Genomic DNA, 22,680 nt, shown 5'->3' with positions numbered 1-22,680 from the left:
ATCTTCAAATCAAGGTCAAACTGTTTATCAAAAATCAGTTCTTTAGGTCGTAACTGTAGACTAGTATGGAGGTACTCTGCAACAGCTAATGGTTGTGTATGAAGAAGTACTGGACAAAAGTACAACAAACTTATTATCTTTGTTATGAAATTTCTATCTAAGAACTGTAACTTCTGTTTATAAAACATTAGGCAGGTATCCCAAAACGACTTCCACTCTACTGATTGGGTAATAAAATCAGTGCGTTGGAATTATTAACCCAGAATATCTTCAATATGTCAATAAGTATTTTAGAAAAAATATAGCGCATATCGATTTTAAAAATAACACTTGCTAAATTTAGGTGTTTATAGATTTTGAAACACACGTACAAAAAGTTACTGACACACGCTAAAAATATATATATACATAGAAAGAATCAAATACATATTTCTAAGGTAAGTTTGTTTGTTTTTTGGAATTTCGCGCAAAGCTACTCGATGGCTATCTGTGCTAGCCGTCCCTAATTAAGCAGTGTAAGACTAGAGGGAAGTCAGCTAGTCATCAACACCCACCGCCAACTCTTGGGCTACTCTTTTACCAACGAATTGATAGTCACATTATAACGCCCTCACGCTGGGAGGGCGAGCATATTTGGTGCGACCGGGATTCGAACCCGTGACCCTCGGATTACGAGTCGAACGTCTTAACACGCTTGGCCATGCTGGGCCATCTAAGGTAAGTGAGGAATAAAAATTAAATTAAAAATAATTAAAGACTTTATTATTATTACCGATTTGAAACAAATAGAGAAAAATACATTATAATGGAATAACAAAGAAAGTGATTTCATGTCTTTCAAAAATATAAAACTTCCTGTCTTTTTTTTAAAACTTAAGGCTTCACATATTTTTGAAGTTATTCCATGTGGTATATCATGTATCATTAACTAAATCATTTAATGTATCTTAACTTTATCAATGGAATAATATTCATGAAATTATCTCTTATTATTTTCATAGGAATACCAAAGTGAAAATATTTGGATAAGTGAGTTTTGTAAAGTGCATTAATATGTTTATTAACAGGTAATGGGCAAGCTTTTATGTTCTTCACATGAGATTTATGTAAATTTATTCTTAAATCTAAATATTCTGTTTCTCCAGCATATACTCGCTTATAACAACTAAAACATAAAATACGTAAATACTTTGGTAGTCTTAATGAAATAATAAGCTGTACTTTTATTTTAAGACAGTGATTCTACTAATAAGGTTTTTATTGTTTGTTTGTTTTTTTGGAATTTCGCAAAAGCTACTCGAGGGCTATCAGTGCTAGCCGTCCCTAATTTAGCGGTGTAAGACTTGAGAGAAGGCAGCTAGTCATCACCACCCACCGCCAACTCTTGGGCTACTCTTTTACCAACGAATAGTGGGACTGACAGTCACATTATAACGCCCCACGGCTGGGAGGGCGAGCATGTTTGGTGCGACGGGGATGCGAACCCGCCACCCTCAGATTACGAGTCGCACGCTTTAACACGCTTGGCCATGCCTCTCCAGGTTTTCATTGTTAACCAGTCTTATAAGAGAATGGTCTCTTTTAAAAATTGAAGGTTAATTCTTGAAGATAAAAACAGTGTGTTTTTATGTGTTAATAACAATGTTGGTTTGGTAAAGTACTTTCACATCATTTCATTTACATGTAAATAAGTAAATTATCAGAATAACGGTTTGAGAAAACCTGGCGAACGAGTATTGCAAAGCAGGCGTATAAAAATCATTGGCGGATGGATGGAAATCCAGTTTAAACAGTGCAACAACAATAAAATAGTTTTATTTAGAGTCTTAATTTTTATTAAGTTGCACAGTCTTCTACAGTAAGATATAGTAATGTTGCAGACAAAGTACATGTATCCTAATACTTGTTGCTATCCAGATTTCTGGGTCTTTATTCACCTAAACACTAAAAAGCTGCAGGCCATGACAGATGTACTATCTATTCCTGGAACAGAACAACACATGGTTTCTCTTTCGGCAGTACTGTCAACAATAAAACGTTACGTCAATATAGTCGGTCATTAAGTTGGGACGCCATGTGGAAAAGGAAATTGAACGTATGTGGGTCTTGTACAAAATGCGTGTTTCCCGCTATTATGTAGGAAAGGTAATTAAATCACACGAACAAGACGAAGCTGGAAAAACCGTGTATATATATATATACATATGTGTTCGTGTAGTCCAGTACATTTACTTTATTCTGAAAGTTAAATAATGTTACAGTACAACTCAGATGTAAATTAGCGAGTATGTATTATCGTAAATATTTTGACTGCACTGTACAAAATTAACAGTATTTGCTACTATTTTTATGCACTATAGTTGGAATTATGTTGTTATCGTTTCAATTTGGATGGAAGGGGTGTTTAAGGAACATGTCATCATTACAGGAGGAAAACATATTGCTTTCGCGATGACTTTAAATCGTGGATTATTTGTTGATACAAAGCATACGTACGGATTTTGAATTAATATACAGAGCGCATGCGTAAGTCATTAATATTTTGATATCACATTGAGATTGCAGAGATGAAATGAAATTTATAATGAATATAATTCATTATTCCAGAGAACCTGTGAGTATTATCCTAATTCCTGGAATATCCCCCTCCCGAAAATGTTTATGAACTGTGGACAAGAGAAAACAAATTAATGTAAAAATACAACGTTTTAAAACTATCGTTAGAAATAAAACTTTATTTCATTTTGTTCAAGCTAACTTTAACCGATCAGATTTTCCAAAATGTTTGTGGTTTTTATATCTCTGAGAAAGGATAGATTAATTATATTAGTACAAAGGATAGAGTGTGTTATATTAAAACGATTTTAAATGCGTAAATCGGAAAAGCATGTGAACAGTGAAACTAAGTCACAGTGGAGCGACTTAAATCAGAACTACATTTTGATATTGTTTGGTGTGTCGTAGGTAGTGTGATATCACAGAAAATTAATATTTTGGGGAAAATATATAACTGCCCTTTCTGACGCATAAACACATGCTCAGGTTATAAATATGTGCTCAGAGTAGTGATTTACAAACTTCAAGTAAATTGATCACACTGGAAAACAAAATAATGTGGATTAACGTGGGGTACCAGTGCTATCCAGAAAGAGACCTGCAAGAAGTCGTACCATACCTCTGGTAAGCCGTGTGCGACACCTTGTAACAGGCCAGTGTTAAAATCCTTTCACACGTCTTAGATAGCAGCATGTAGCTTAATTTACCACGCACGGTACTTAACATAAATTGCTTACACATGATATTTGTTCAAAGATGCCCATCTCAAGCAGCTGTAAATGAAACATTTTCATGGTATTTCATAGAAGACATTCTTGTCAATTCTCAAGATGCAGTGCCTATGCATTTTTGGGTGATTGAACTGTTAAAACTGGCACTGTTAAACCAGCATCTTCACACAGTAGAAAGATTGCGGAAGCTAAGTAGGAATGAAAAGTATGATTGGATATAACAATCTACTGACAGAGCCTTTTGTAAAGTAGTTGTTAAGGTGCACAATCATCAGACAAACTATGACTGGACTTGCCGACGTAGATTGTAAAGACATGGCGAGATTCCAAAAACGTGTTAATATAATTTACTCACTCTCTGTATTATAACTAACATTTCTTCGAAAATTCCTTATTCGTAAAAATAGCCAAATGATACATAATTCAGGCAATTTCTCGTTAATTACTTATATGATTTTAAAACTGTCTTTGATATAGAAAACAAAAAGACATTCTGTGTCCTAATGAGATATATCAGACTATATGGGTTTTATTTTCCATGGATGAAATTCAAAGTTGGTTAATATTACCATGTGTTTCCCTTCAATTAAGGTAATACATTTTGAATGGCTTATGTTACTTGGATATATTTAGCGATGTTGTGTACTAATAACGTTACTTATACCCTCGTGCATATTTCTTTTATTTCTTAACTTTGTTTGAACTTTTCCTCTTAAAAAAAAGATAAAAAAGAATAATACATATAAGTACTAGACATATAGCTGAATACACATTCATATTTAAATATGTTGACTAAGCTAAATAATATTTCATTTCTTTTTTATAAATTTAACATTATGAGGCCCCCATGGTTGATAAGGCGAGCGCATATATGGTGTGACGGGGATTTGAGCCCTCGACCCTCAGATTATCACCTCTAACCACCTGGCCATGGCGAGCCCAAGAAAACGGTAGCTGCCAAATTCATTATCAAACGCAAAGCTGGCGTTTGATCATGTTAAATACTATATATTAAATCATTTGAGCATCTCATGACAAAGTATATGACTGAAGTCAGTGTCATATTTTTAAATAAATTTTACATAAGGGAGCACAGTGAATATTTGTGCTACCATCTTGGAAAAATCTTTGTTATCAGTATTGTGGTATGGAAATAACCTGCAAAATGTTATGGTTCAATTTGAATATTATTTGTTGTCCCTCCCAGCAGTATGTTTGTGGACTTACAAAGCTAGAATATGGGTTTCGATATCCATCATGGGCAGAGCACAGATAGCACATTGTGTAGTTTTGTGCTTAACTTCAAAACAAATGTTATTCGCCAGTCTAAAGGAATTGCAGAACCAGAATTGTCATGATGACGTTTCCCACACCATTACACTACCTCCATAATTTACATTCTCAGAATATTACACATATGGTCGAACTCTTTGTGCCACTTTCTGCATTGTTATACATCATTTTTAGTAGAGAGAGAAAGTTCATCATAACTCACCAGACAAGATCAAACTCTTCCATTCACTCATCGTCAACAATTTGCTTTCTGAGTGACACTGAAGCCTGCTTTCCTAATAATATAAGAAATACGGTTGGCTTTTAGACGTATTGTTAACTGTTCATTTAACAGATGTTTTCTCCTCGCCATTGTTGAAGTATGTTTATTTGTTTTGAATTTCGTCCAAAGCTACTCGAGGGCTATCTGTGCTAGCCGTCCATAATTTAGTAGTGTAAGACTAGAGGGAAGGCAGCTAGTCATCAACACCCACCGCCAACTCTTGGGATACTCTTTTACCAACGAATAGTGCAATTGACCGTCACATTATAACGTCCCCACGGCTGAAAGGGCAAGCATGTTTGGCGCGAGGGGATGCAAACCCGCAACCCTCAGATTACGAGTCGCACGCCTTAACACGCTTGGTCATGCTGGGCCATGCCATTGTTGAAGAAATCTATGCATTGAAGGACACTCTCATATCTATTATTACCCTTGAAGCCTCTCCAATTATATTTTTCCTAGAATTGTTTTAACAACTGACAGCCACACTTTTTTTACAGAAAGCAGACATATTCCCTTTCAATTAATTTTGTTGATACGTTGAGACAAAATAAAACCTACGTGCAGGATACAAGTAGACTCCCATTATTTGTAAAGTTTGGCTCACTTCAAAATGAATTAAATATTATAGTCTCAACTAAATGCAGTTAGTGTACAATTAATTAAAAACAAATTTTACAACGGTGGCTATACCAGATGTTCGATGAGGCTCATTCTTTTCATGGTAATACACAAAACAATTCTCTCGCAACTGTACTAAAAAAATCACCTACAAAAATTACCTTTTTTCTCTTAGAGTAGAAAGAAAGAAATTATTTGTAGAGTATTTTGTGTGCTAATTAAACACGGTCAACGCATGTTCCCACTTGGTATTTTTTGACGTTTTTCATACATCATGTTGGTGAGTATTTATTTTCAGACGTTGTTTTTGTTTTATTTGGAAGTAACGTGTTCAGGTTCAGAAGCAGCTGAACGTTAAACTCTCCTGACTTCCACTTGTAACAACTAGTGACATGGGTAGTCTGCGTCTGCGCTCTAAAAGAGATGCAATAATTATTCCTGTTTGTAAAATGTCGTACCCTTTCAATATTGGATACAGATACGACAAAATGAAATAAAAAATGACGTTAATTACAGCAACTAGTGTTGGTCAACGTAAACACTAGCCCTAATGATGGTAGCTATGCTAGCGAAACTTATCAGCTATAATCAATGATACAGGTTTAACCTTTCACTGTGCCAAAAAACGTCGAATTGTATGCGTGTTTTTTAGCCTTTAAAATATAAGGACAATATAATTGAAAAAAATTACAGATATATCTCGATACCTCCAGCATAAATATCAATCATAGACAAGTATACTTTCTTGCTTTCATTGTTTATTTATGGTTAAATAACCATTGCTTTTCACATTAAGTTCAGCCTCTTTCTTGCATCAAATGTAGTAACAGTTGAAAGATTAACTTTACCTCTGTGATGACACGTTTCTTGCTATTCATTAGCTACTGCGATTGATATCCTGATCTTTAAGATTGTCTGAGAACATAATTTTACGATATATTCTTGCTTGATTTCAGGCTAACACGCGATAACCTTTACCCTAACTGGCTAAACAGGCTGAAATGTTTTTTAAGAAGTTAATTTTGACAGAATGGCATGACCATTACTCTCGTCGGACTTTAGTCTCGTCGAGTATGTACGAAATGCTGTTAGGGGACGGGACACATTCCAACAGCTGATTTTATATCAAAGATTTTATATATAAAAAAAGAACGATTTCAGGAAAATGTTCATGAATAATTCAGGACCTTATTAATGTTTCTGACGTCAAACATGCAACATGGGTACCAGGCTTCCATTGTTGTTTGTGGTGTCCATACCATTGAAGCAAAATACCAGAACCTGTGAAAACCTAAAAGTTACATAAAACTAAAGCTTGTTTACGAGCGTAGGTTGGATGACCAATCACATGACTGATTGCTTTTACCAATGAAAATGATTGAATTTATTTTTATGTTACTGGTTTTTCATTGTCATAGAATATAATATTACTTAGCATGATTGCCCTTGTTTGTTTTGAGCAGTGTGTTTTAAAAAATTAATATTAACTCTTTATAACACCCATGTCACGAGGCTTAAAATTGTGTTTTATTATTCATTTATTAATTAACTACAATATGCAACTATAAACTAAAAAGGAAAAATAATGTAAATTATCTTATATGGTACGCATCTCTGTAATTTATTAGCGTAACGTTATTTGATTGCCCTCCAGTGTCATAGTGGTATGTCTGCGGACTTATACCGTTAGAAATCGAGTTCCAATACCCGTAGTGAGCAGATCACAGATACTCCTTTATATATATTTGTGCTTAATACAAAACAACTAATGTTACTCGATTAGATTTCGATAGCATATGCAAAAGGAGAGGGGCTCTATTGCAAGACACCATATAGTCAAAGATAAAAAAGTTATTGTTTGTACAGGTGTGTGTGCACGCCACAAATAAAGTTTTATATCCTTTTCACAGAAGTCACATCCATTGAAATACGATCAATACATAAACAGGAAATACATCTTTCTACATGTATTTTACTGTACTTGTACAGTGAAATACAAATATACTTGGTGAAGAAAAGTATTAATCCTCAACGTTAAACTAACTTTAAAAAAAAGGGCATGGCTTCTTTTTTAACCCTAAAAAATTCGCAGGCCTCTTTCCTAAGGCATTGCAAATCAGAAACAATACACTAAAAACCAATCAGAAACCAGCTTTTATGACCACATCTACTTGAGTGATAAAATTACGTCACTTAATGCTTTTACCCTAATCCTTCTTTGTCCAAAACGCAGAGGACGTTCATTAAAAGTCGTAACCCTTCAAACACTTATCAACAAATGCAGCTTTTAACATTATACTGGCAATGTAGTATAGGAAAAGACCGTGTAGCTAGCAATATCTTTGCTCACTAAACATCGTCAATAATATTCAAACAAGTTAGAAACTTGGTTGAGTTTGTGCTTGAAAGACAGTGTGATCGACACATTGTTATGTATTATTTTCCCTCTCATTTATAAGTTATTAGAATTTATACGTTTATATTTATTTAGCATTTAGAACAAGGAATGCATGCCTATAATTATATAGAACAAATGATGGCAGGCTTGGCTTATCTGATTATTTATGTACTCGTATCACTTGAAGATGGAAAATGTTTGGAATAAAAATAACATAGATTTCGGCATTTTACGTAGCAATAACACCAGGTGGACACCACTCCTTGAAAACGTTCCTGACTTCTTCGATGAAGATATTCAATTCAGATATTGGTACAAACGATATAAACAAACATCACACTAGAGCTTACATTTCAAAGTAATAAGAAAACGCGGTACGAATTTGACCAAGACAATACATTAATAATACAGACGGAACAACAGTGCTATAAAATAAGGTACAGCTGTATGTATTCGACTTTGTACGTACGTTATCGCCCACGTCTTCGAAGTAATCTTGTTTTCATGTGAATCGAAAGGTTTGGTTTATTGTTGCCAGCAAGTTGAGGTTCTACTCGCATAATCCAAAAACTAGATCCCTACGCACGAAGAAATAAATATGAACGAATGTCTGTTAATTTATCTACTAACGCGCACAACATGAAAGTACGCAAAATAAAATATTTTAAACTCAAAAATATAAGTCTTATGTTTAACAAAGAAATATAAGTACAAGTCAAATATAATATTTGAGTTTTAAAATTAAGCCATTTATAAGCAAAGGGTAGATCATGTAGAGATACACTTCCCTTGAGTAGTATTATTAAACACAATGAGATTTTCAGGTCAATAGTTTTGGTATGATTTGTTTGGAATTTTGGGCAAAGCTACAAATTTAGCAGTGCAATACCAGAAGAAAGCAGCTAGTCATCACCACCCACCGTCAACTCTTGGGCTACTCTTTTACCCATGAATAGTGGGATTGACCATCATATTATAATGCCCCCACGAGCCTAAGTCAATAATAATTCATCATTGCCAAAATTCCTATAACGCGTCGAGTCTCACCCTGAAAAACGCATAACAACGAACGAATGTTCACTATTTTTGGAATAATTAAATTAGTTCGTAAATTCGAATTGCTGATTGACTAAACATCCAAGTTTGTGTTCTGACGAAAAAAAAAAAGTATATTTAACTTGACGAGTTCTAGCTCTGTTTTCAAGTTCAAATTTCTACACACTGCCAACGATGCGAAATATTGAGAACACCTACACACTCAACGTCTGAAAACCGACCTCGAATTGTAATCATTCAAGTAACTCGACGTCCCTTAAATAAATATAAGTGGCTTCTTTATAGCAATGAGACTTTTTAAATGCAAATTTCATACAAAACGTGCCATGTGAGAGCAGTAACTAAACTTGGTTATATCTATAACCACCTATAAACGGAAAACATATCATGTTAAGAAAAATACAATACTTATTTAATGAGAATAATACGTTTTCGAGTATGCTTTAAAGTATGTTTAAGAATGAAATATGATGCATACAGTAAATACGTAGTTTTTGCACACGTATCTCTATCTATTGATTCATCAAAGCCCTACACAACAAAATATAGTCGCATCATACATTTTGCCACATGTTGGCCAAAACAGAACAAAAACAAACGCCCCCACACTTGGTGCTGTAGGTGTGTTATACGAGTGATGATGGATAAATCCTTCTATTCGATTAGACAAAAACAACTCAAGGGTTACCAGTAGGCGTAGATAACAAGCTATCTTTCTCCGAGGCTAACAGTTGAAAATTCAAAGATGGTTCTGAACAAAAATGTTTTTATAACTTAATGCGAAATTCTGAAGCAAATATACATTCTAGAAGAAATAGCAGATTATAATAATTTGAGCTGGACAAAGTCTAGCAATTAACTTGTCGGGCTACGGATTAGAAAGTTCTAACTTACAATATACATTTGGATGCAATACACACATTCAGTTGCAACAATTGCAAAAACTAATAACTCCACTCTTCCATGCCGAGCTTGTTTAAAATACATTCAGGTAATTTTTTTCTAAACTTCTTTTCAGATGTTGTAAACGAAGCTATGGTAAACTTATAAACTGGACGTTAGAGGATCGTAAACATTTAATAATTAAGTAATTACCAAACTGTAGGTCGAAAGAGATGTCGAGGTATTTGGCAAAACAAAAACAGTATATTTTAGTTTTAGAATTACTAAAATATATTGAAGAATTAACCCCTTTCATTACTTGTGTATGGGTACCAGAAAATTTCCTGGCTTTTTTTTGTATGGTTATTGTAAATCTGGAAAGATTGAAGACCTCTACAATAATCATTTTGCTCATATAAAGTTACAAATGGCAATCTCGAAGACACTTACACCAGTTTAACTCTGTCTCTTTTCATTCCCCAAGGCGGAGTACGCTTATCTCAACGGGTGATGCGAATACTTGTACAAGTTAATATATGTTGGGGCTCACCTCTTCTTTTAACATGATATTTAGAATATTAATTGGCATAGATTATCTATGAAATGTGGGATACTGCACAAGAACCTTTTATATGACTTGTAAACCTAGAATCACGTAATTTCTGCTGTCGTTTTCCCCGATGGATGTATTTTTGAAATTTTCTCGAGCTCAAATCGCTAGTAAAGTCGCAACGAAAAATAAGAAGCCGATTACACTTTAAACTTGAAAACAAAAATAATGTGAATGCATTATTTGTTTTACTTCTTAACTTATGTATTAGTTTTTCCTTTACTGTCCGTCCTTGTTCAGTTTATACTCTACACACTTTTTCTTGCAGAGACTTTTGGGTACTCGTTGAATATTATTATACCTAAATATCACACCAGTGGCTAAGAGGAGCCGTATTGTTGACTGTGGCTCATCTTCTGGTCAGTAGTTCCAGATTAAACATGGTTTACTCCATGTGTCGCTTGACATATCTTTCTAGCTGAAAAATGCTGGATACCATATCCAGTGACGTTTCTCGGATAAAAATATTCTAATGTACACGAAGTGAGCCATATATGTACTTTTCTATGATAAAAACGTGTAAAAACTTAGCTTATGCATGTTTGTATATATACTATTTAATTTTAAATACAGTTTATTTTGTTACTTTGATTGCATGCAAGCAGCAAACATTTAAATCTTAGTACGAGAGCTTAGACACGAGTTGTTCTCGTGTATATTTCCCGTCCTAAGGGAAATATACATTACACAGGCCTCGTTCCATGAAGAGGTGTCGTCTGGTTTTCTCACCCTTTAAATCATCACACGCGAGATGATAGTTTTAAACTGTTATAACAATCTAGGCGTCTCACGTTTTACAATCATCACTATATATTTTAAGCATCTTTCAAGATGTCAGGTTTTATGTCAGCTGACTTTATTTAGAGAAAAAGCAAGATATTTAAAATCGGAATAATTTTTTTTTCTGTTAAAATAACTTTGGTATGCAAATATCAAATTAGTTACGATTCATTGTAATAGAAGACACGAGACAGTTTTTTTTTTTTTTTAAACAGGTTTCAGTCAAAATGAATGTTAACGAATCTAAATTGTTTGGAGCATCTTTCCGAACATCGTAACGCATAGTTTCATCAGAAGAAAAAAAGAGTGATTGAAACACATTCACACTATTAGAAAGAAAGATGGTTATGTCATACAACACCGTACGTATTTCTATTACTAACCCTAACAAAATTCTCTTCGCCTTTCAGACGTAGTACACTTCTTTTCGAAGGTTTACGCCAAGAGTCAAAGATATACGTGTTTAATAAATGGTTCTTGATTAAGTCCCGCCCAACCCACAAAATCCTTAGAGCTTGCACTCTAGTCTATATATATTTGTCAACCAAGCAAAAGTTTTTGCAAAGAATAAAATTTCCACCTGTCATATTTGATAAAAAATAAAGATAAATCGAACAAAAAGTTTGTGGAATTTCTAATTCTTATCTTACCAAATAAAAAAGTCGATAAGTCAAAAACAATAAGTGGAAAAAACTTGTAAGAGATTAAGAAAAAATGTTTAGTTTACATGAAAATACGAAACAAATAAAATACTGTTATTGTTACGTTTGTTCACAGTGGGAACAATATGAAAGAAAGATAACACACACACACACACTGTTGTTACAGGAAAGCGCATTGGCTTTGATTTGGCTTTAAGTTTCACTTGTCGGTTGCAAACGATTAAGAAAAAGAAACCAGTGAACTAATGTACACGTACATAATGTACAAAAATAACTAATCGATTCAAAGATTGTACTTGTTTCATGATTGTTCCTTACATGAACGTAGCATGATCTCTCTCTCCAAAACACTTACACTCCAGTAGCAAAGTGGTATGTCTGTGGACTTATAATGCTAGAAACCAGGTTTCGATGCTCATGGTAGGCAGAGCATAGATAGCTCATTGTGTGATACTTAACGTCAAACATAATCAGAATACGCTTTTTTTCTAAATACATAATCTGATATATCACTGGCAACAGATTCCGTTGGCGGGAATCGGCATTTAATGGTCAACAGTAGACTTGAGGCACCAGTAACGAACATTTGACGTGTGTACAGTTACAAACATTTAATTCTAGAACGTTTCAGAATATACACACTCCATCTTCGGCAAGCTATACTAAACATGGTAAATTATTAAATAAAAATATAGTAAAGTTTAAACATTTTGTGAAGTGTAATTAGAATGCAGGATAAAATGATGAAGTAAATTAAAATACAATCAAATTAACAATAAAGAATATAATAACAGTTCATAACAGAAACAGACTGTAACTATTTTCGTGTTTCGTTGTTTTGATTGTTTTTGAATTTTGCGCTAAGCCACTCGAGGGCTATCTGCGCTAGCCATCCCTAACTTAGCAGTGTAAGACTAGAGGGAAGGCAGCTAGTCTTCACCACCCACTGCCAACTGTTGGTCTACTTTTTTACCAACAAATAGTAGGATTGACCCTCACATTATAACGTCTCGATGGCTGAAAGGGCAAGCATCTTTGGTATGACGGTGATTCGAATTCGCAACCCTCAGACTACGAGTCGAGCACCCTCACAACGTGGCCACGCCGGGTCGTTTAGAAGTGACAGTTCATAAGTAATAGCCCGGCATGGCCAGGTGGGCTAAGGCGTTCGACTCGTAATCTGAGGGTCGCGGGTTCGAATCCCCGTCGTACCAAACATGCTCGTTCTTTCAGCCGTGGGGGCATTATAATGTGACAGTCAACCACACTATTCGTTGGTAAAAGAGCAGACCAAGAGTTGGCGGTGGGTGGTGATGACTAGCTGCCTTCCCTCTGGTCTTACACTGCTAAATTAGGGACGACTAGTGTAATTGAAGTTAATCTAACATTCCTCAAACGTCTCCCGCTGGTACAACGATAAGTCTACGGATTTCCAACGCTAAAATTAGGGGTTCGATTCCCCTCAGCAAGCTCAGCAGATAGCCTCCTGTGGCTTTGCTATAAAAACACATACACACTTTACTCGAAAGCAGGAACGTTAAGGAAGTATGCTAATTTGCTTTAAGAAGATTAAAAAATTGTGCTGTTGTAATTAATTAATGTGATATTATTTCATATGACATTTTAAAATACAGAAAATTGTATAAAAGTAAAACAATAAGCAATAAAGAATCAGAAAAAGGTGTTAAAATGAATGTTCAGTATACGAAATGAAAACTTAATCCACGTTAAAATATCATGTCTTTTTTTAACACATGTAGCTTATTTGTTTGTTTTTAAGCGCAAAGTTATAAAATGGGCTGTATGTGCCGTGCCCACCACGTTATAAGTCTTCAGATTTGCAGCTTAGCTATTAAATAAAATATGTCGTTATTTCTGTACATTTTCATTTTCTTTGTAGTGCATTAAAATATATCGTTGGTAGCAAATCATTTTTAGATTCGGTGCACCCAAAGGAAAGCCAGATTTTATATCATCCAAGTTTCTTTCCGATTCATTGATCGCCTCGTACATGTTTAAGATAGGATCTGTATGTTTCTCTCTCGATATATATATATATCAAGATCGATAAAAAGCTTTAGTTGAATTTGATTACAAATTTACTTCAACTCTGGTTGGCCACTTTATTAGAACCAATGTACCCTTTTAGACTTTGACTTGAACTGAGCCACAGGAACAAATTAGACTGATCATATTATGTATCGGATGATTCCTACAGCACTATAAGAGCCTGAGATAAGAATATATGCACTCAGTATAACTTAAAATATATTGAAAAAAGCAGAGGTGCTGCAATGTTCGAAAGAAGCATAACATTCGATGCACGCATAGCAGGTGCAATAGCTGTGAAGAACGTTTCGTTGGTAGTTTGTTATAAGACATTTTACGTTTATGAGCTATGGCGAAAGATGATAAAATATCTACTGTGGGAGGAATTGTGGCCTCAAGCTGTTAGTAACAGAAAGAGTTAGGAAGGAAGGAAAACAGAATAATAAGATCCAATCTCCATTGAAAAAAAAAAAGATTAAGTGACGAACATTCAGGGCAGACAATTTTCATCCATCTCCAACTGTAACTTACGAAGAATGTTGCAAGAAATAGTTTATAATACGTCTAGACCACTACGTAAACCACAGTATGTTATTATCAACAAGAAATAAACAACCTTTTCGAGTGCGTTAAGAGCGTAGACATTGGACTAAAAGAAACTGTCAAAAGGCTAGACGGTACCAATGGATCATTCTTTACCTTTTTCTCTGTCTAGGTGCATGAAGGCAACTTTGAAGCATGTTTTGAAAATATGAACCCAATTGTCCCAGCCTATGCTGGTGAAGTGATGTGGTTCGGGACATTTTGTCTGGTTCCTTTAGAAGACAGGAATAGAAATACTGGCTACCTAAGCATCATTTCTGATCTAGTTAATCGAGTGATGTTACTTATATTCCCTGATAGGGACAGTTATTTCCAAGTGGATAACAGATCTAGTTAATCCAGTGACGTTACTTATATTCCCTGATAGCGACAGTTATTTCCAAGGGGATAACAGTTCCATCCGCCATGCCTAAATTGTGCATGCATGATTTGAGAAACATGACGGAAACCGTAGGCAATCCAACCGAGTATCTGTGAAATGAATTTGAAAAACACATTCGACGTCATATTTCTCTTATGCCTCGTTTCATGAATTAATACAAATAATAATATAATAAATACGACTATTAATAATGAAATTGGAGGAGGATTCACCAATATATATTTTAGTGTCGTTTGGATTCTATGGCCCCCTGTAACAAAAGTTGACTTAACCTCTTCTCTACCTGTCATCACTAGGTATAATAGTTCCTAATAAGGTATCCATTCACTGTGTATGTAATAAATACCAGGAACCACATATATATTTTGTTCAGAGAAACGATTGATCTAGAGTTTGTAAAATAAATATTTTCTGTCTTTGTAGAGAAAAGATATTATTGTTGTTTACTGGAAATTAGTTGAAAACCCTACAGCCCAATGATGTGGACTTTTCTCCCAAATGTGTCCCTAATTTTGAAATGACACAGACTAAAAGAAAGGTTATTGTTTCTGTTTGTTTGTTTTAAAGCAAAAGCACACTGGGTTATCTGCTATGTCCACTGCGTGAAATCGACCCCCGGATTTTAGCGTTGGAAGTCCGTAAACTTACTGCTAGGAAAAGAAAGGTAACCAATTCTTGAGCCAGAGCCAATCTTGTCTAGAGGACTCCCTGAAAATGATCATGTGGCGAGAGCTTTTTTCTACTTTTTCTTCTTATGTTATAGCAAAATATATTCGTGTGTTTGTTAACTAATCTGGAACATAAGTTTAAAGAATAGAAGTGATTTATCTTGTTTTGCAACTTTCTTGAAGTAACATTCAGATATGTATACATACATTATCCTAAAACATGGATATCGACGGACAACGTACAAATTAGATAATGTTTATTATTAAAGCGCCGATAGAACTTTGTGGATATTGTTAATACTGTACATTACATAGCTAATGAAACTCGGATTTGTGCTATATTAACGTTAATCAAAACGGATGACATTATAATCAGTTTTGAATACTGCCAAGAGTAACATTTATGTTTCACTGACTCGAGAATCGTTACCAGTCTACTGATTGAAGGATTGAGGCCTTTCCAACCCTTAATTAATTAAAAACTTGCATATTTTAAAGACCTTTACATGGAATACACTTCAAGGATTGAATTTTATAAAATTGACTTTTGTGATTATTTTAAATATCCCCCTGTATATGATATCACGCACTTTCATTGACATGACTAAAGTCTTTCAGGGAAAAAAAAAGTCAGTTAAGAAAAAGTTTTTATTTAGCTAAAAAACAATTCATGTTTAATTGAAAACTTTCATGTTCGACCAAAAATTATTTAGATTAATTGAAAAAAAATTCAATAAGAAAAAAAATCATGTCCAGTCAAAAAAATAACTTCATATTAAATCAAAAATGTTCGTCTTCAGTCAAGAAAAATTTATTTATACAATAAATAAAATGTTTATGTTGGATTTTAAAAAACAATGAATAAAGGTCAATCACATGGCCAGGTGATTAAGGCACTCGACTCGTAATCCAAGGGTCGCGGGTTTGAATCCCTGTCACACCAAATATGCTCGCCCTTTCAGCCGTGTGGGCGTTATAAAGTGCGGTCAATCCTACTATTCGTTGGTAAAAGATTTTCCCAAGAGTTGGCGATGAGTGGTGTTGAGTAGCTGCTTTTCCTCTATTCTGTACTCCAAAATTAGAAACATCAAATGGCTTTGCACAAACGTTAATACATGAACAAACTCTCCCCGAGGGCGAGATAATTCTAATAATACGTTAACAACAGTATCATATAGTACTGCAAAGTGAAACGTCAGAAGTCCAACCGTATTTAGTTAAAACTTCAGGGTATGCATTATAACCATTTAGACAACAGAAGTTGGCGAATGGACAGAAAAGGGCAACGAATATAATAATTTATTTATAACGAATTTAATAATTAACCAAGTAGTACGTTTAATATTTTTTTCGTTTTTATTTTCTCGCATTCAAGGCGCACACGTAGAGTTTTAATATTTACAGCATACACGACACCTTAATCAACGATTACAGGAACGTTCGGGTATCCAGTTAATAAATACTGTGTACAGAGCTGTTTTTAGATATATTTCCAAAAGATAAATGTATTAGAACGCTTTCAAAGATAAAGAAAACAAAGCTACCTTTTTATTTTGACCTGGCTTTGAATAATATTTATTCATATAAATTTTACAACACAAATATTCGAGAGAACATCAATAAATGTTAAGAAACTGTCCGGTAACTTTTACAGATATATTTATTCATCAACATTACGTCGTAACTCTTTCAATATCGGAGAACAAAACCCAATAAAAAAATAGTGATGACATGTATCAGATATAATAAGTTGACGTAGACGAGCTCAAGGGTTAGTTTTACAGATATAATAAGTTGGCGTAGACGAGCTCAAGGGTTAGTTTTACAGGTATAGTAAGTTGACGTAGACGAGCTCAAGGGTTAGTTTTACAGGTATAGTAAGTTGACGTAGACGAGCTCAAGGGTTAGTTTTATAGTTGTTTGTCAATTTACTATTATAGCAAATGAAGTTCGAATCCCAGTGTTGTGCAGTGAAGGAAAAAACGTTAATCAGCGTAGGGTTTCTCAACTTAACCTCAGTTTGTTTTGTAACACTGGAATATAAGCCGAAGAACATTAACCACGTTCGTTATGTTAAGTGTTGTAAAAACATCTTGACCCTATCTCCTCTAATTAAGATAGTTTTAGAGAACAACACTTCCTATTAACGTGTTTTCTAGAGCAGTTCTGGTTTTCATTTTCCAATATCCTCGTCTCTTCTTATGTTTGGCGCATATCGCCAAGTTGCTTTGCGCCATGAAACGCCAAATCAACCAACTAACCAAACCAACCCCTTACGTTCACGTGAGATTCCTACCGACCTTTGACCTGAAAAAACATGGAGAGCTATGTAATTGCACGGATCAAACTGTGAGTCTGCCTTGAACCAAGTTAGCAGATAAACCAAAAGAATCGTCTTACTCGCGCTAACGCAGCCCGTGTGTAAAATATCTGAAAGCTATGAAGTGTTGTTGTAGGTGATTAGCGAATTCTCTGCGATCATAGATCTTTGTGGGTATAAACATTTGTTGTGCGGCGGTTGTATGTTAATGATTTTGTGCTACTTGCTGTTTGGTGAATTTCGCGAAAAGCCGCTAGAGGGTTATCTGCTCTAGCCGTCAATAATATAGAAGTAACAGACTAAAGGGAAGGTAGTTGATCAACACCTACCATCGTCAACTCTTGTGTTACTCCCTAAATAAGGAAAAGTGAGAGTGATTGTCACATCAGAACGTTCCCACGACTGAAAGTTCGAGCGTGTTCGGTGACGGAATTTGCAAGATTGCGAGTCGAGCACCTTAAACACCAGAAGACCACGCTACTTATTTCACCGACGTATTCCTTCACAACTGTCGGATGTTAAATGATAACTCTAGTGCAAGTAAAAAAAAAAACACAAAAAAAACTTTATTTACCCTTACTGTCATTGCCGACACATTTTGTAACATCTGACATCAACAACTATTTTAAATTACTAACACACTACAGCAGATATCAAATGAAGTCACAGTAGAAAAATCTAGAATTGAAATTTCCAGCTTTAATGGCATCTTGGGCACACGTGAGCTAAACGCTCTTAACTATTGTTCATTGGGAGTGAAGTCAGCCAGAAGCACCCACCGCCATGCAGGCCTTAACCGTCTTTTTAACCCGAAAAACGAAACTGACTGTCACTTTTATAACACACCTACATATGAAAGTGGAGAGTGTGTTCAGTGAAATCCCTCATGGAATCCTGGATCATTAGACTCATAATTCAACACACTACTTACTAGGCCGCGCTCAGTCCCATTAAGAAGAGACAGCGACTTCTGTTTACAGACACATATCTTGTTTTGGATACGAAACAATAATAATGTAGTTCTATATATCTCAAGTAAAAAAAAAAATAGCATTTTGGTGTGGGTCTCGACACAGTCAACTGACACGTATTTTATTCTGAAAAATGAAACGTTATTATTATTATTATCACACAAGAAGCTCAGGCGATTGACCAGTTTATTACATGCACGTGTATCATCTTGTTTCCGCTTCAGTGGTTGAATGTTACTGATAAGCCTAAAGCGAAGTTTGTATGAGACTTCCCTTTTGCTTCTATAAAAGGTAGAAGTCGTATCTACTATTCAGCTCCTTAATTAAACACTGGTCTCTTAAAAGCAGTTGTTGTCAGGCTCCAAATATTTAATTTCAGGAATATTATAGATATTGCCAAGTTGTCTCAACCATAAATAATAAAAGAAAATTCTGCACACTTTAATGAAAATTTATCCTCAGGTTTGTTAAAAAGTATGTAAATAAACATTTGCTTTAGATAATGGTTGACAGTGAGTAGATGGAATTGGTTATATAAACACGTAACTAATTTAGAGCTAACTATAATATCGTGTTATTAAGTAACAATTGTTAATAAGGATATTTGAGTAACGTAGGAAAAGTATTATTATAACATATCAATAATACCATAGCATCGCTTTGTTTGTTCTGAATTTTGCATAAAGCTACACGGGGACTATCTGCGCCAGCCGTCCCTAATTTAGCAGTGTAAGACTAAAGGGGAAGGCAGTTAGTCATCACCACCCACCGCCAACTTTTGGGCTACTCTTTACAAAGGAATAGTGGGATTGGCAGTAAATTGGATGAAAAGGTGATCATGCTTGGTATAACGAAGATTCTAACCCGTGACCCACAGATTACGAGTCGATCGTCTTAACCACCTGACCATGCCGAGCCCCATACTATACCTACTACGTTCAGTTTAGACAAAACCTTTTACTTTTATCATTATATTTTTATTATAAGTTAGTTTATGCATTGTTAACTTATTATATTAATTTAGGACTAACCTAAATCTCCTAAACTGGTAAACTTCATAAGATATTATTGGGTTTACGGCCGAAAATATCGTCAGGAGCGGGGGTACCCAAATGATAAAATAACGCATTCTAATTTTTATAAGTAAGAAATGTACTTTTAATTACCTGTACTAGTTAAGAGTTTGATTCTATTTTTAGTTTAAGTTGGTAGCTTTGGTCTAATTGGAAATTATTAATAATATGAACTATATTTTCAGCTATAGTTCTATGATGCTCTGTTACTGATCGCCCAAATGTATTTCATACTTTAAAAAACAAAACAAAATAGAAACAAAAGAATCCCTGACAAAAGGCAGTGATGAATAATTTATTTTATTTTAAATACCTGTCATAAAAGCGCCATTTCTTAGAGCACAAATCAAGCCTATTTATTATTTTGTTTCGTACTGTGGTGTTAATCCTTAAATTACTGCACGTTCAAATAACTGTGCTATGATCTATTATAAGATCCACAGCATTTACCTGTTATTAGTATAAAATTTACTAGCCTTTCCTGCTTTCCATTTATTCCAATTAAAATATTATTTAAATGAATATTACTATTTATTGTTCGTTTATTTTAGAATGTTTACGTAAGGCTGCACAATGATTGTAATTTTGAACCGAAAACTCAAGGAGATGAAACAAGTCAGCGGTGTCCAATGCCAAATCTCTGACTGCTTTTATATGGCCAAACAGTGGGATTTGACTTCTACTCTCATAACGCAACAATAGCTGCAAAGTTTCTGGCATATATTTGCGATAATAAGACGCGAACCATGAAACATAAGGTTCACATTCTGGGCCCTCTAATACAGGATCACGCCCAGTTATTACTATCTATTTCAACAGCGGAATGAATTAATCATTTGATGTGAGCCTCGTCCTATAACGCTACTGTAATCGTAATATTTAATACGTAACATGAACTACTGTTGCTTTATTATATTTACAAAAAAAGTACATTTATCTAACTGCGTAGACCAGCATAGCACGGTGGTTAGGCACTCGATTCGTAATCTGAGGATCGTGGGTTCGAGTCCTGTCACCGAACATGCTCGCTCATTAAGCCTTGTGGGACGTTATGAGACATTCGATCTCATTCAATGGTGAAGGAGTATCTCGAGAGTTGCTGGTGTATTGTGACCACTAGCTGTCTTCCCTCTAATCTATCACTGCAAAATTAGTGACAGCAAGCGCAGATAGCTCTCGAGTGGCTTTGCACGAAATTCACAACAAACCTATTCTAATTGCGAAAGGACTTTCCGAGATGTTTGTTGTCAAATATTTTTATGTCTTAAAGACCACTCTGTATAGTTGATCGCCACAGACGCATTAAACACATGGTTTTGCAGATTAACTAGGTAACCAGTTTTCAGTCGTGAATGTCGCGATGGTGTTAGTACAACTTTAGATTGACAAATTAGAGTAATGTTATCAGTGTGGTTAGGTTAATTCGCATCCTTCAAAAGGCGTTATAAGTAAAACTTAGAAATATATCTAGGTTGGTAGGTACGTGAGTCTAGTAAAATAAGTTATTTTAATTACTACACTAGCTAAGTGCTATTCAAAGAGAAGTTAATAAATTTTATAACTAAAACAGTAAAAAAACATCTTTATCTTGTGGATTGTTATGATATTTAAATATTCACCTTGTGTCAAAGTTGATTAGTATGATACTTAAAAAAATCGTAAACAGGTAATTCGTTTGCGTTACACATGTTTCAGTCGAAGCTACATCACTCTTGTGAAATAACCTAAAGTTTCGTAATCGCCACCAGGTGCGCTGTTACGTCTAGCTGATTCGTTTGGAACATCAAATATTGGTGGAAGTGCTACTAAAGCACCAGTCACAATGAGCTTCTCCAAGAATCTGTTTTCTGCTTAATTCAATAATCCTTACACGTAAACAGTCTTCGTGGAAGCTAGAAAAATCGTTTGATAAATGGACTGATCCATTATTATCTTGAAATTGGTTGGAAGAACGACTTTAATACATAACACATTGACATACTGTGTAGCAAGTCAGTCGATTCGGAGAGTGTGTACTAAGATTAATACAATCACAAATCAAAGTAGTAGAAGCTGAGAAATGAATGACTTATTTACATTTCTAAATTGATGTCACAGTTTTTAAGAAGTTTTCACATTACCATTTATGTAATTGTCACATGAATATATAAGTTATCGTTAAACAAGAATCTGAGAAAAATAAAATAATGGTATTTCTTGGTTGATTCATCAAAGCTGTCTCGTGTTTCAAAAGAGCAAATAGAGCGGTTTGTTTGTCAAACAAGATTGCTGGACTACTGGGGTGTTTAAAGAACGTTTTATAATATCTCAGTTAGATGGCGCTAACGAAGAAACGCTATTATTCGAAGTACTAGCGTGGAATTGTTTTTGTTGCATAAATCATTAAGCGTATTAAGCTTTGTTGGTTTGATTTGTTTAAGAGCAAAAAAAAAAAAAAAAAGCTAGCTGCTGTGTTCACCGCGAAGTTCGAATGACTACCATCAAAAATAGAAAGAACTGTAACTTTGGTTTTGAATGTTTTCAATAAAAACTAGTTTAAGTGGCATGTTAGGACCGGCATCGCCAGGTGGGTTAAAGCGATCGACTTCTAATCTGAGGGTCGCAGGTTTAAATCCTCGTTGCACCAAACATGCTCGCCCTTTCAGCTTTGGGAACGTTATAATGTGACGATCATTCCCACTGTTCGTCAGTAAAAGAGCAGCCCAAAAGTTGGCGGTGGGTGGTGATAACTAGTTGCCTTCCCTCTAGTCTTACACTGCTAAA

At 34.8% G+C, this 22,680-nt stretch overlaps 1 protein-coding gene across 9 annotated transcripts in view; it reads right to left on the bottom strand.

Moving 5' to 3' along the window:
* The window catches only part of LOC143252637 (calcitonin gene-related peptide type 1 receptor-like), a 196,664-nt gene that overhangs the window by 151,474 nt on the left and 22,510 nt on the right, over window positions 1-22,680 (bottom strand). For 2 of the 9 annotated variants that reach the window (XM_076505057.1, XM_076505064.1), the window contains exon 3: window positions 8,331-8,439. The exons of the other annotated variants lie outside the window; for them this stretch is intronic. The gene's annotated coding sequence lies outside the window, so the exon portion shown is untranslated. The remainder of the gene's footprint in view (window positions 1-8,330; window positions 8,440-22,680) is intronic. 9 annotated transcript variants of the gene reach the window in all.

This window comes from Tachypleus tridentatus, chromosome 6 (assembly GCF_004210375.1).
Source record: "Tachypleus tridentatus isolate NWPU-2018 chromosome 6, ASM421037v1, whole genome shotgun sequence".
Lineage (NCBI taxonomy): Eukaryota > Metazoa > Arthropoda > Merostomata > Xiphosura > Limulidae > Tachypleus > Tachypleus tridentatus.
Note: the sequence above shows the minus strand (reverse complement) of the source record. Positions and strands in the feature narration are given on the sequence as shown.